This window comes from Spermophilus citellus, assembly GCF_964194105.1.
Source record: "Spermophilus citellus genome assembly, chromosome: 9".
In the NCBI taxonomy this organism is placed as follows: domain Eukaryota; kingdom Metazoa; phylum Chordata; class Mammalia; order Rodentia; family Sciuridae; genus Spermophilus; species Spermophilus citellus.
The window spans coordinates 18,329,016-18,338,880 of NC_138191.1; the positions used below are offsets into that span (position 1 = coordinate 18,329,016).

The 9,865-nt window shown below is 39.1% G+C and overlaps 1 pseudogene across 1 annotated transcript; it reads left to right on the top strand.

Annotated features, from left to right (window-relative positions):
* The first annotated feature begins 240 nt into the window (after nt 1-240).
* Nucleotides 241-5,434, top strand: LOC308655453 (small ubiquitin-related modifier 2-like; annotated as a pseudogene). Its single transcript has 3 exons — nt 241-277; nt 5,033-5,171; nt 5,246-5,434. The product of its transcript is annotated as a small ubiquitin-related modifier 2-like (transcript).
* Nucleotides 5,435-9,865: the final 4,431 nt, after the last annotated feature.

A 9,865-nucleotide genomic window follows, 5' to 3' on the forward strand; every position in this document is an offset into this window, starting at 1 on the left:
TATTATGTTTTTCATACCTGATAGTTGCAGTTGGTCTTTCTCGCATTGTCTTACTCATATCCTTCCTGATAGTTTTGGCAAGGAACGAACCAAGTTGTACTGCTGGCTTCTTCCTCCAAAAGTGGCAAATTATAGAACTACTGAAGAGAAAAGAGCACGAACGTGATAAACTAATATAAAACCGAGAACCTCTGAGAACACTGTAAAGTCTCCTCCAAGGCAGAAGGGGAGCAAGTGCACATGAGGGGCTGGGGTCCGGCAATTGGAGCAGAAAAAGGTAGGTCAGGGAAGAGCTTGTAAATTCAACTTTGTTTCCCCCTCTATGTGTCTGAGCTACCCTCATCGACCCCACCAACACAGCAGTCTTCTGCCACAGAATAAACAGACTGGTGGTGGCAGTGGTGGTGTGAGGAAAGGTGACCTGAAAGGAGTGCAAGATGAAAGAAATATGTGCACAGCCGATTCTTGATTCTCTTTATTTACAGTTGTTAGCTGCTACAAGCTCACTGCAAACGTTGCAAATACCAAAACATTGCTCCCAGGGGAAACATGGGGTTAGGTTCCTGTGAGCCTCTGATCACAACATTTTCATCAACCGATCAATACACAACTTTGTTTTACACATGTTTCTATTTAGAGACATATTTGAGATACATGGTTGATGCATTAACATTCAACTCATGGCCAACAGCACTGTAAACCATACCTCATGCTTCCGGGAAGCTTGTAGAACATGCATTTTCCTCCATGATGCATAGCATAGTCTTCTGCCCCTAAGACATTGGATAGCAATTGAGTACTGTCATGGAATGGATCATGTCCCCCCCCCCCCAAAATCATGTGAAGTTGTAATCCCCAGGGTGACCCTATTTGGAGATAGGGTACCTAAGGAGATAGTGAAGGTCAAATGGGGTCCTTAGGGTGGAGCCCTAATCCCAAAGCACTTCCTTATGGGAAGGGAAAGGGGCATCTGAAGAGGCATGCAGAAGAAAGACCACCTGAGGACATAGCAAGAAGGAGGTCATCTGCACAACAGGAAGAGAGGCCTATCTGGTGCTTTCATCTTGGACTTGCCGCCTCCAGATATGTGAGACAATACACCTCTGCCCTCTAAGCCACTCAGGCTTGCTGTGGCAGATGAATACGAACTCTGGGTTTCAAGTACAAAATCACCTCATCAACAAAAGAGGAAATGGAAACAAGTTTACCCACCCTCTTTATCTTATCTGGAAAACCCCACCCCTGTGCCAACTGGAGGACTCTCACTCTGTGCCTTTGTGACATCTGCTCTTGACAATCCTCTGATTCAGGATGTGGTATTCTGGGCTTGACTCCTGGGACTCTATCTCATTTTTTGAGTCATTGCTAAAAACCCCACTCAGTCATGCTGGGTTTTTCTATGGGGTCTGACTTCTCTAGCTTGAGGTCCCCTGGAGGGCTGGTGTGGATAGTCTATAATTTTTCCGTGCTTATAAAAAAATCTGCCTTGTTTTTCTTCTTCATCTTTGATAGATTTAATTTTTGTTTTTGCCAAAGCTTAAGAAGTATCTAATTTAAAGAATCGAGAGTTCCACAAAGTGTGCATCTGAGTCCGTTTTGTGGAGTCATAATGGATATTGACAGGGCGATTTGTAAAGAACACAGATTAATTTCTCTAGTTCTAGAGACTGGGGAATCCAAGGAGTTTGGCAAGGGCTTTCTTGCTGTGTCACCCCATGGCAAAAGGCAAAGGGAAAGAAACAGAGAACACGTACTGGAGAAGGTCAAACTCACGTTTATAACAAGCCCATTCTTAAGATACCAAATCCATAACACCAGCATCAATCCATTCACATCCAGATACCACAGGACCTAATCGCTTCCTAAAGGGTCTCACCTTTGAACATTGTTGCCTTTAGGATTATTTCCAACATAAACCATAGCAGCTTGTTATCAAACAGAATCCTATACCGACAGGAGCTTCCTGCTGCCCCCATTCCACATGCATCAAAGAGAAACACTTTCAACGATTTAAACTGATTGTTTTGGTATATTTATATGCTTTCTCTAAATTACATGATTATGTAGTTGCTTCTTGTGTTTTCCTATTACACATTTTATGTAGCCTTTTAATCTCTAATCCTCCTGATAAAGCAGTCTTGTAATTTTGGATATTTTAATATTCAGTGTTTATATTATTGCCAGTCATGTAATTGATATGTACTGCTAAATGGTATGATATGCAAAGATTCCTTGTCCTGAACAAGTTATTACTTTTCCTATGGTTAATCATTGTCTTTTGTTGGTTTGTTGAATAACTTCGTCTACACTTATCACTAATCTTATTCCCAAACTCTCTCTCTCAGAGGTGTAAATCTTTTCTCAGTATGCTTAATACACCAGGTGTTCTATCCATTTCCTCTTCTCCAGTAACTCTCTTCTGGTCCCCTCCCTGTAGCCGTCAGGTGACTTGGTGGCCTCTTTTGATTTGTAGCCTCATTTTGGCAGAGCACATTTACCTGGTGGCTTCCTTGTGAAGGAAGTGCATTAGTAGTAAATCTCTTTACACAGTCTGAAAACACCTCTATTCTGCCTTCACCCCTATTTGACAGTGTGTCTAGAATATAAGGCTGGAAATTCCTTGAAGTTTGAAGGCATCACTTTTGTCTTTTTAGCTAAGGTATGGCTGTTGAGAAGTTCAGTGCCATTCTTATTTCTGTACTTATTTATTTATGATGCTGGGTTGAACCCAGAGCCTCATACATGCTAGACAAGTGCTCTATCGCTGAGCTACAACCCCAACCTTTAAATTCTTGATCTTTGATGTTCTACCTTTCCCCCCCTCTCTCTTCCTTGCTTTCTCCCTCTCCTTTTCTATCTCCTTCCCAACCACCACCTGCCCTATTCTGCTTTTCTTTGTCCCAATGTTTTGAAGCCTTAAAATCATGTATTTTGACATGAATACATTTTCTGTCATGGTGCTAGGTCCTTAGTGAACATTTATTATAATTTTTTAAACAGACTCTTTTTTTTTCAGAACAATTTCAGATTCACAGCAAAATTCAGAAAAAGTTATAAATATTTCTCATGTAGCCCCTGCCTCCACACACACTTGACATTGCACTTGACGAACCTGCATGGGCACATCATTATCACTCAGAACACGCAGCTTATGTTGGGGTTCGCTCTTGGTATTGCACATTCTGTGGGTTTGAACAAATATAGAATGGTGGGTGCCCACCACTGTACTATCATACTAAGTATTTTCAGTGCCCTAAAAATCCTCTGTGCTCCCTCTCACATGAACCCTGGCACATGAGCCCTACAGTTGTTAGCTGCTATAAACTCACTGCATTGTGTCCCCCACCATTTGGCCTTTTCCAGAGTGTCACAAAGTTGGAATCATACAATATATGCCTTTTCAGGTGGGTGCCTTTTACTTAGTAATATTTTTCTCCTCCACATTTCTTTTCATGCTTTGATAGCTAATTTCTTTGGCACTGAATAACATTCCCCTGTCAGGATGTACCACAGCTAATCCATTCACCATGCAGGACATCTTCATTGCATCCAAGTTTGGGCAACTCTGAATAAAGCTGTTGTAAACATTGTTGCAAGATTTTGTGTGGACGTCAGTTTTTAAGTCCTTTGGGTAAATACCAAGGAGTGCAATTTCTGGATCGAGTGGGGGAAAGTATATATAATTTTATAAGAAACTGTCTTCAAAAGTGGCTGTATAATTTTGCATTCCTATCATCCGTATTGGAGAGTTTCTGTTGCTCTACGCCCTCACCATCATTATTGTAGTCTGAATTTCAGCCATGCTAATAGATGTGGAGGGGTATCTCATTTTTTTTAACTTGCATGTCTCTGATAACATATAATATGGGACAACTTGTCTGATGCTTACTTGCCAACTATAAATCTTTGGTATGGTGTCTCATAAGGGCTTTGATTCATTATTCATTTGGTTATTCGTGTTTCTTGTTGAGTTTTACGAGTTCTCTGCTTTGATTTAAATAATAGTCTTCTATCTGCTACGTGGTTTTCTTCTGGTCTGTGGCTTGTCTTATTCTCTTGACTAATTTTTTGCAAAACCAAAAATTTTCACTTTCAAGGAAGAAATTCTTTCTTTTGTGGATCTTGCCTTTGAGGTTATATCTATTTTTTTTTTTAAAGGAGACAGAGAGAGAGAGAGAGAGAGAATCTTTTTTTCCTTTTTTTTTTTTTTTTTTTTTTTTGTAGATGGACACAACACAATGCCTTTTTATTTTTGTACGTGGTGCTGAGAATCGAACCTGGATGCCTCCCATGTTAAGGGCGTGCTCTACCGCTGAGCCAAATTCCAGCCCCTGAGGTTATATCTAAAAAGTGATTCAAACCCAAGTTCATCTAGATTTCCTCCTATTTTGAAAACAGATCTCTTCTAGGAGTTTTATAGTTTTGAATTTTAAATTTAGGTTTGTGATCCATTTGAATTAAATTTGTGAAGGCTATAAGATCTTATCTAGGTTCATTTTATTGTATGTGGATGTCCAATTGTTTCAGTACCATCTATTGAAAATGTGATACTCTGGGGCTGGGGTTGTGGCTCAGTGGTAGAGCGCTCACCTAGCATGCATGGGGCACTGGGTTCGATCCTCAGCACCACATAAAAATAAAATAAAGATATGTGTCCATCTAAAATTAAAAAAATAAATTTTAAAAAATAATTTAAAAAAAGAAAAAGAAAATGGGATACTCTGTCCATGGAATATCCTTTGTTCCTGTCTCAAATATTAGATGATTACATTTATAGGGGTCTATTTCTGGGCTCTCCATTTTTTTCTGTTGATCAATTTGTCTATGTTTTCTTTTTTTAATCAGTAGCACACTGGCTTGATGACTGTCACTTTATAGTATGTCTTGAAATTGGATCATGCCAGTCCCTAAACTTTGTTCTTCAGTGTTGGGTTGTTATTCTGGCTCTTTTGTTGCACCACCTCCTTCTTCTGCCGCTCCGGGAGCTGCTTGTGTGTTTGTTCAGGGTGAACCTGGTACCTCTTTTGTGAAGTGGCAGAGGAGACTCTGGTGCTCACCTTGGCTGACAAAAAGCCTAAGGAAGGAGTCAAGACTGAGAACAAGGATCGTATTGACTTGAAGGTGGCAGGGCAGGATGGTTCTGGGGTGCAGTTTAAGGCACACACCACTTGGTAAACTAATGTAAGCCTACTGTGAGTGACAGGGTTTGTCAATGAGGCAGATCAGATTCCCATATGATGGGCAGCCAATTAATGAAACAGACACTGCTGAACAGTTGGAAATGGAAGACGAGGATACAATTGATGTGTTCCAGCAGCAGACAGGAAGCGTCTATGAAAAAGGGAACCCGCTACTTTACTTCAGAACTCTGTTCTTACAGACCAAGAATACATTCTCAATTAGAAAACTGAAATTTGGTTCTACCACATCCTGATTACCACAGTATGCCAATGTCTTGGCTGGGCACAGAATCACGAGCCACTCAAGCAGGAACAAAACTTTATTTTTGAAAAAGCCGCCAATCCTCCGTACGCCGGCAAGCCAAAACCGGTCCACCCACGCGCGCCTACTGGAACTGGGGGCCCCCCGGACCTCTCCCGGAATTCCCTCCTACTATCCTTCCCCAACCAATGGGAACTCTCCAGGAGTCCCGTAACATGAGTCCCGTAGCAGGCCAAGGTGAACAGCAAGAGTCCAATTTCCATATGAATGTAAATCTTAACATAATCATATCATCTCAGTGGCTAGCTGTCGTCATCACCTTACAACCGAAAGTGCCATGCATCATATTATTTGCTTGTGGCTCCTAGCATCTGCCCCCTTCTGTTTAATTAAGCAACAGGCAATGTGGCTAGGGACCGTGCCTGGTAGGTTGTCCAATTCAACATATGGTTCTTACCCGTCATGGGAGAACTGACCTTTAGGCGTCAGCTTCCTGTCTTAGGTTGAATCCACTGCAATCAGATCAACCCGTCACTGACTACCGGTCCAGCATTCGGCCATGCTTGTGGATAGGCCTATGCACCAGTGGGGGGGTGAGGTTCTTGCCTCACCTCTGTTGGCCCCCAAATTTAGCCTTGGTGCCAGTGGGGGGGGTGAGGTTCTTTGCCTCACCTCTGTTGGCCCCCAAATTTTAGACCAACAGTAGTAGAAGGGAGGAGGATACAGAAATGCCACGACACCAAGCCAATTGATGGCTCCTTTGGAAAAATTGCGTCACTGGTGACACTATCAGCAAAGATATGCCAGCATTACCACAATTAACATGGGGTGAGCTGGCAAGGAAATTGCATCACTGGTGACACCATCAGCAAAGATATGCCAGCAGTACCACAATTAGCTGCACCAGACGATATTTCACAATGCATGTAACTGATATATAGTCCAGGAAAGTTCTGCAGGCAGTTCAAATCAGAAGAGTCTATCAATATGTCCATTTCCTCCCAAAGTAAATCAAGTTCTTGATTGAGCATTACTTGTTGAGTTATATTCATTGATGTATCAGTTTATACAGTTTACTGTGATAGCTATCATAGAAGCTGTAGTTTGGTTTTATCTTAGTCTTCACCGGAACTGGGATGGAGATGGAAATTTTGGCAATGATGCTAAAGAGACATTATCCTGAACAGAATTATTAAATATGATGAAAAGGAAAGGTGAAAGTAAACAAACAGATCTGTTAAACTTCTATAAAAACAATCCTTAACAGCTGTTTACCTAATTTAAATTAAACCATATAAATCACGTGAATAAAAAAAAAATTCGGATCCATTTTTTCATGAGCGCTCCTCATATAAGAAATATGGACATACACACATACAGACATACAACACAAAACAGAAGTGTGCACACAACATACAACACATAAGACAATAGTAAATAAAGGCCTTGTAGCTATACCTAGGTGAAATCTCCATTGCAATGTTTAAAAACTCCACAGTCAAAAAATAAAACACAGTCAAAAAATAAAACTGATCAGAAAAACATTAACCTAGGTTTGTATGAGCTCAAAAATAAAATAGAACTTTATGATGTGGGAAAAATGCAATAATAAAATAGATATTGGAAAAAAAAAACACCTTGGTTAATCACTGTCGCAGATGTAAGAATAGCCAAGCTGGAGTTCTGGATATCAGCTGTTATGGATTTGAGTCAAATCATCTTCTTTTTCTGTAGAAATTATTTTGGTTAATCTCTCTGGAATCCAAATCGGCTGCTGTTCCTCCTGTGGAAAAACACAGACAGAGTCCCGACTCCAGACTATCACTGGATCCGGACCTTTCCATTGTCCTGTTAGAATATCTTTCCAAAGTACCTTAGGCTTATGTTCATTTTTTGGATACAAATGTCTTTCCGCAGCACTATGTCCCGATGAATCCAAATTTAAAAAGTTTAGAGTAAAAAGGGTTATTTTAAGTTTATCTTTGGGGGATATATATCCCTTTCCAATTCCCTCCTTTTGTTTTAATAAGTAAATTTTAATAGTTTGATGAGCTCTTTCAACTATGCCTTGTCCTTGTGGATTGTATGGAATTCCTGTTATGTGAGTAATGCCAAATGATGAGCAAAATTGTTTAAAAGAGGTGGAAGTATAACCAGGACCATTGTCCGTTTTTAACTGTTTTGGAATGCCCACAGTGGCAAAATTTTGTAAGCAATGAGCTATAACATCTTTAGTTTTTTCTCCGGCATGAAGGGAGCCCATCAAAAATCCGGAAGAAGTATCAACTGTAACATGTAAATATTTTAATTTTCCAAATTCTGGCAAGTATGTGACGTCCATCTGCCAAATATGGTTAGGTATCAGTCTTCTAGGATTGACTCCAAGATTAACTTGTGGTAAAAATGTCACACAATTTTGACATTGTTTTATTATATGTCTGGCTTGTTCTTTAGTTATTTTAAAATGCTTTTGTAAAGTATTAGCATTGACATGGAACCTTTTATGAAAATTTATAGCTTCTTCTATTGTGGAGAAAATATGTATGTCATGTGTAGATTTATCTGCTAGTTCATTGCCCATACTAAGGGCTCCAGGCAATCCTGTATGTGCCCTGATATGTCCTATAAAGAATGGATCTTTTCAGTCCCAGATTAGACTTTGTATAGCGGAAAACAAAGAGAAAACAGTAGAAGAAAGTGAAATCCTACCAGCATCTTCAAGGGATACTATAGCATTAACTACATACTGACTATCAGAAAATAAATTAAATACAGAATCTTTAAACATCATAAAAGCTTGTAATACTGCATTAAGCTCTACCTTTTGAGCTGATTGTTTGGGTACTAAAAATGTAAAAGTTTGATCAGGAGTAACTACTGCTGCTGTACCATTGTTTGATCCATCAGTGAATATATTTGGAGCATTTATGATAGGGGTTTTTCTTGTCATTTTTGGAAAAACTATAGGATGCTTAGACCAAAAAGACAACAAAGGATTAGATGGTAAGTGATTATCAAATGAAACACTAGTTTTACACATGATTATTGCCCATGTATTTAACTCATTAGCTAACTCATCAATTTGATCCATAGTATATGGAGTAATAATTTTATTGGGAGAAATCCCAAACACTCCCTTTGCTGCTTTTATTCCTTTGAGTATTAATTGTCCTACAGCCTCAGGATATCTAGTAAGAATAGTGTTAGGAGAATAAGATAAATGTATCCACAATAATGGACCTTCTTGCCAAAATACTCCTGTAGGAATATTTTTTGTTGGTAGTACAATAAATAATAAAGGCAAACATATCAATTCTATCCAAATGCATATTTTCCATATATGTTTCAATGATTTTTAATGTCTTTCTTGCTTCAGGCGTTAACATGCGGGGTGAATTTGGATCTGATGGACCTTTTAGAATATCAAATAAAGGTCCTAACTCTCCTGTTGGTATGCCTAGATAAGGCCTTATCCAATTTATGTCTCCCAATAACTTTTGAAAGTCATTAAGTTATTTGAGTTGATCTACTCATATTTGAATTTTTGGTGGATGGACCATGGTTGAGGATAATAGAACTCCTAAATAATTAATTGGAAGATTTAATTGTACTTTATCTATTGCTATCTCTAGATTATAATTTTTCAATAAGTTTGTAAGTGTGGCATAACATTCTAGTAATGTGTTTTTATCTTTATGTGCCAATAACACATCATCCATATAGTGAAATATTTGTAGTTCAGGATTTTGATTTCTAAGTGGCTGGATTGCTTTATTAACATAAATTTGACACATAGTTGGGCTGTTAGCCATCCCTTGAGGGAGTACTTTCCATTCATATCTCTGATCAGGACCTTCATGATTCAGTGCAGGGATAGTAAATGCAAAATGTGGACTATCCTCGGGATGAATTGGAATTGAAAAGAAACAATCTTTAATATCTATAGCTAAAACATGCCAGGTTTTTGGTAGAGCAGACAATTGGGGAATCCCTGATTGAGCAGGTCCCATAATAACCATCTCATTATTAATGGCTCTTAAATCTTGTAATAATCTCCATTTACCAGATTTCTTTTTAATGACAAAAATGGGAGTATTATGGGGGGATACGGAAGGTTGTATATGTCCTTCCGCTAATTGTTGTCTGACCAAGTCATGGGCTACTTGTATCTTTTCTTTATTCAGGGGCCACTGAGGAACCCACACTGGTCTTTCTGATTTCCAAGTAATTTTGATTGTCTCAGTGGCCCTTTCTGAAAACCCAATCCATGTCTATTTATTTCTTGATCTATTTGAATAGGTGCTGTCATACCTTGTTCTTGTTCTCTTAATCTTTTTTCTTTCCTAAAGCCTTGTTTAGCCCTAGTAGTGGGCACGTTAGGACTGATGTTATTTGTTAATGTCAATCCTAATTGATCTAGGAC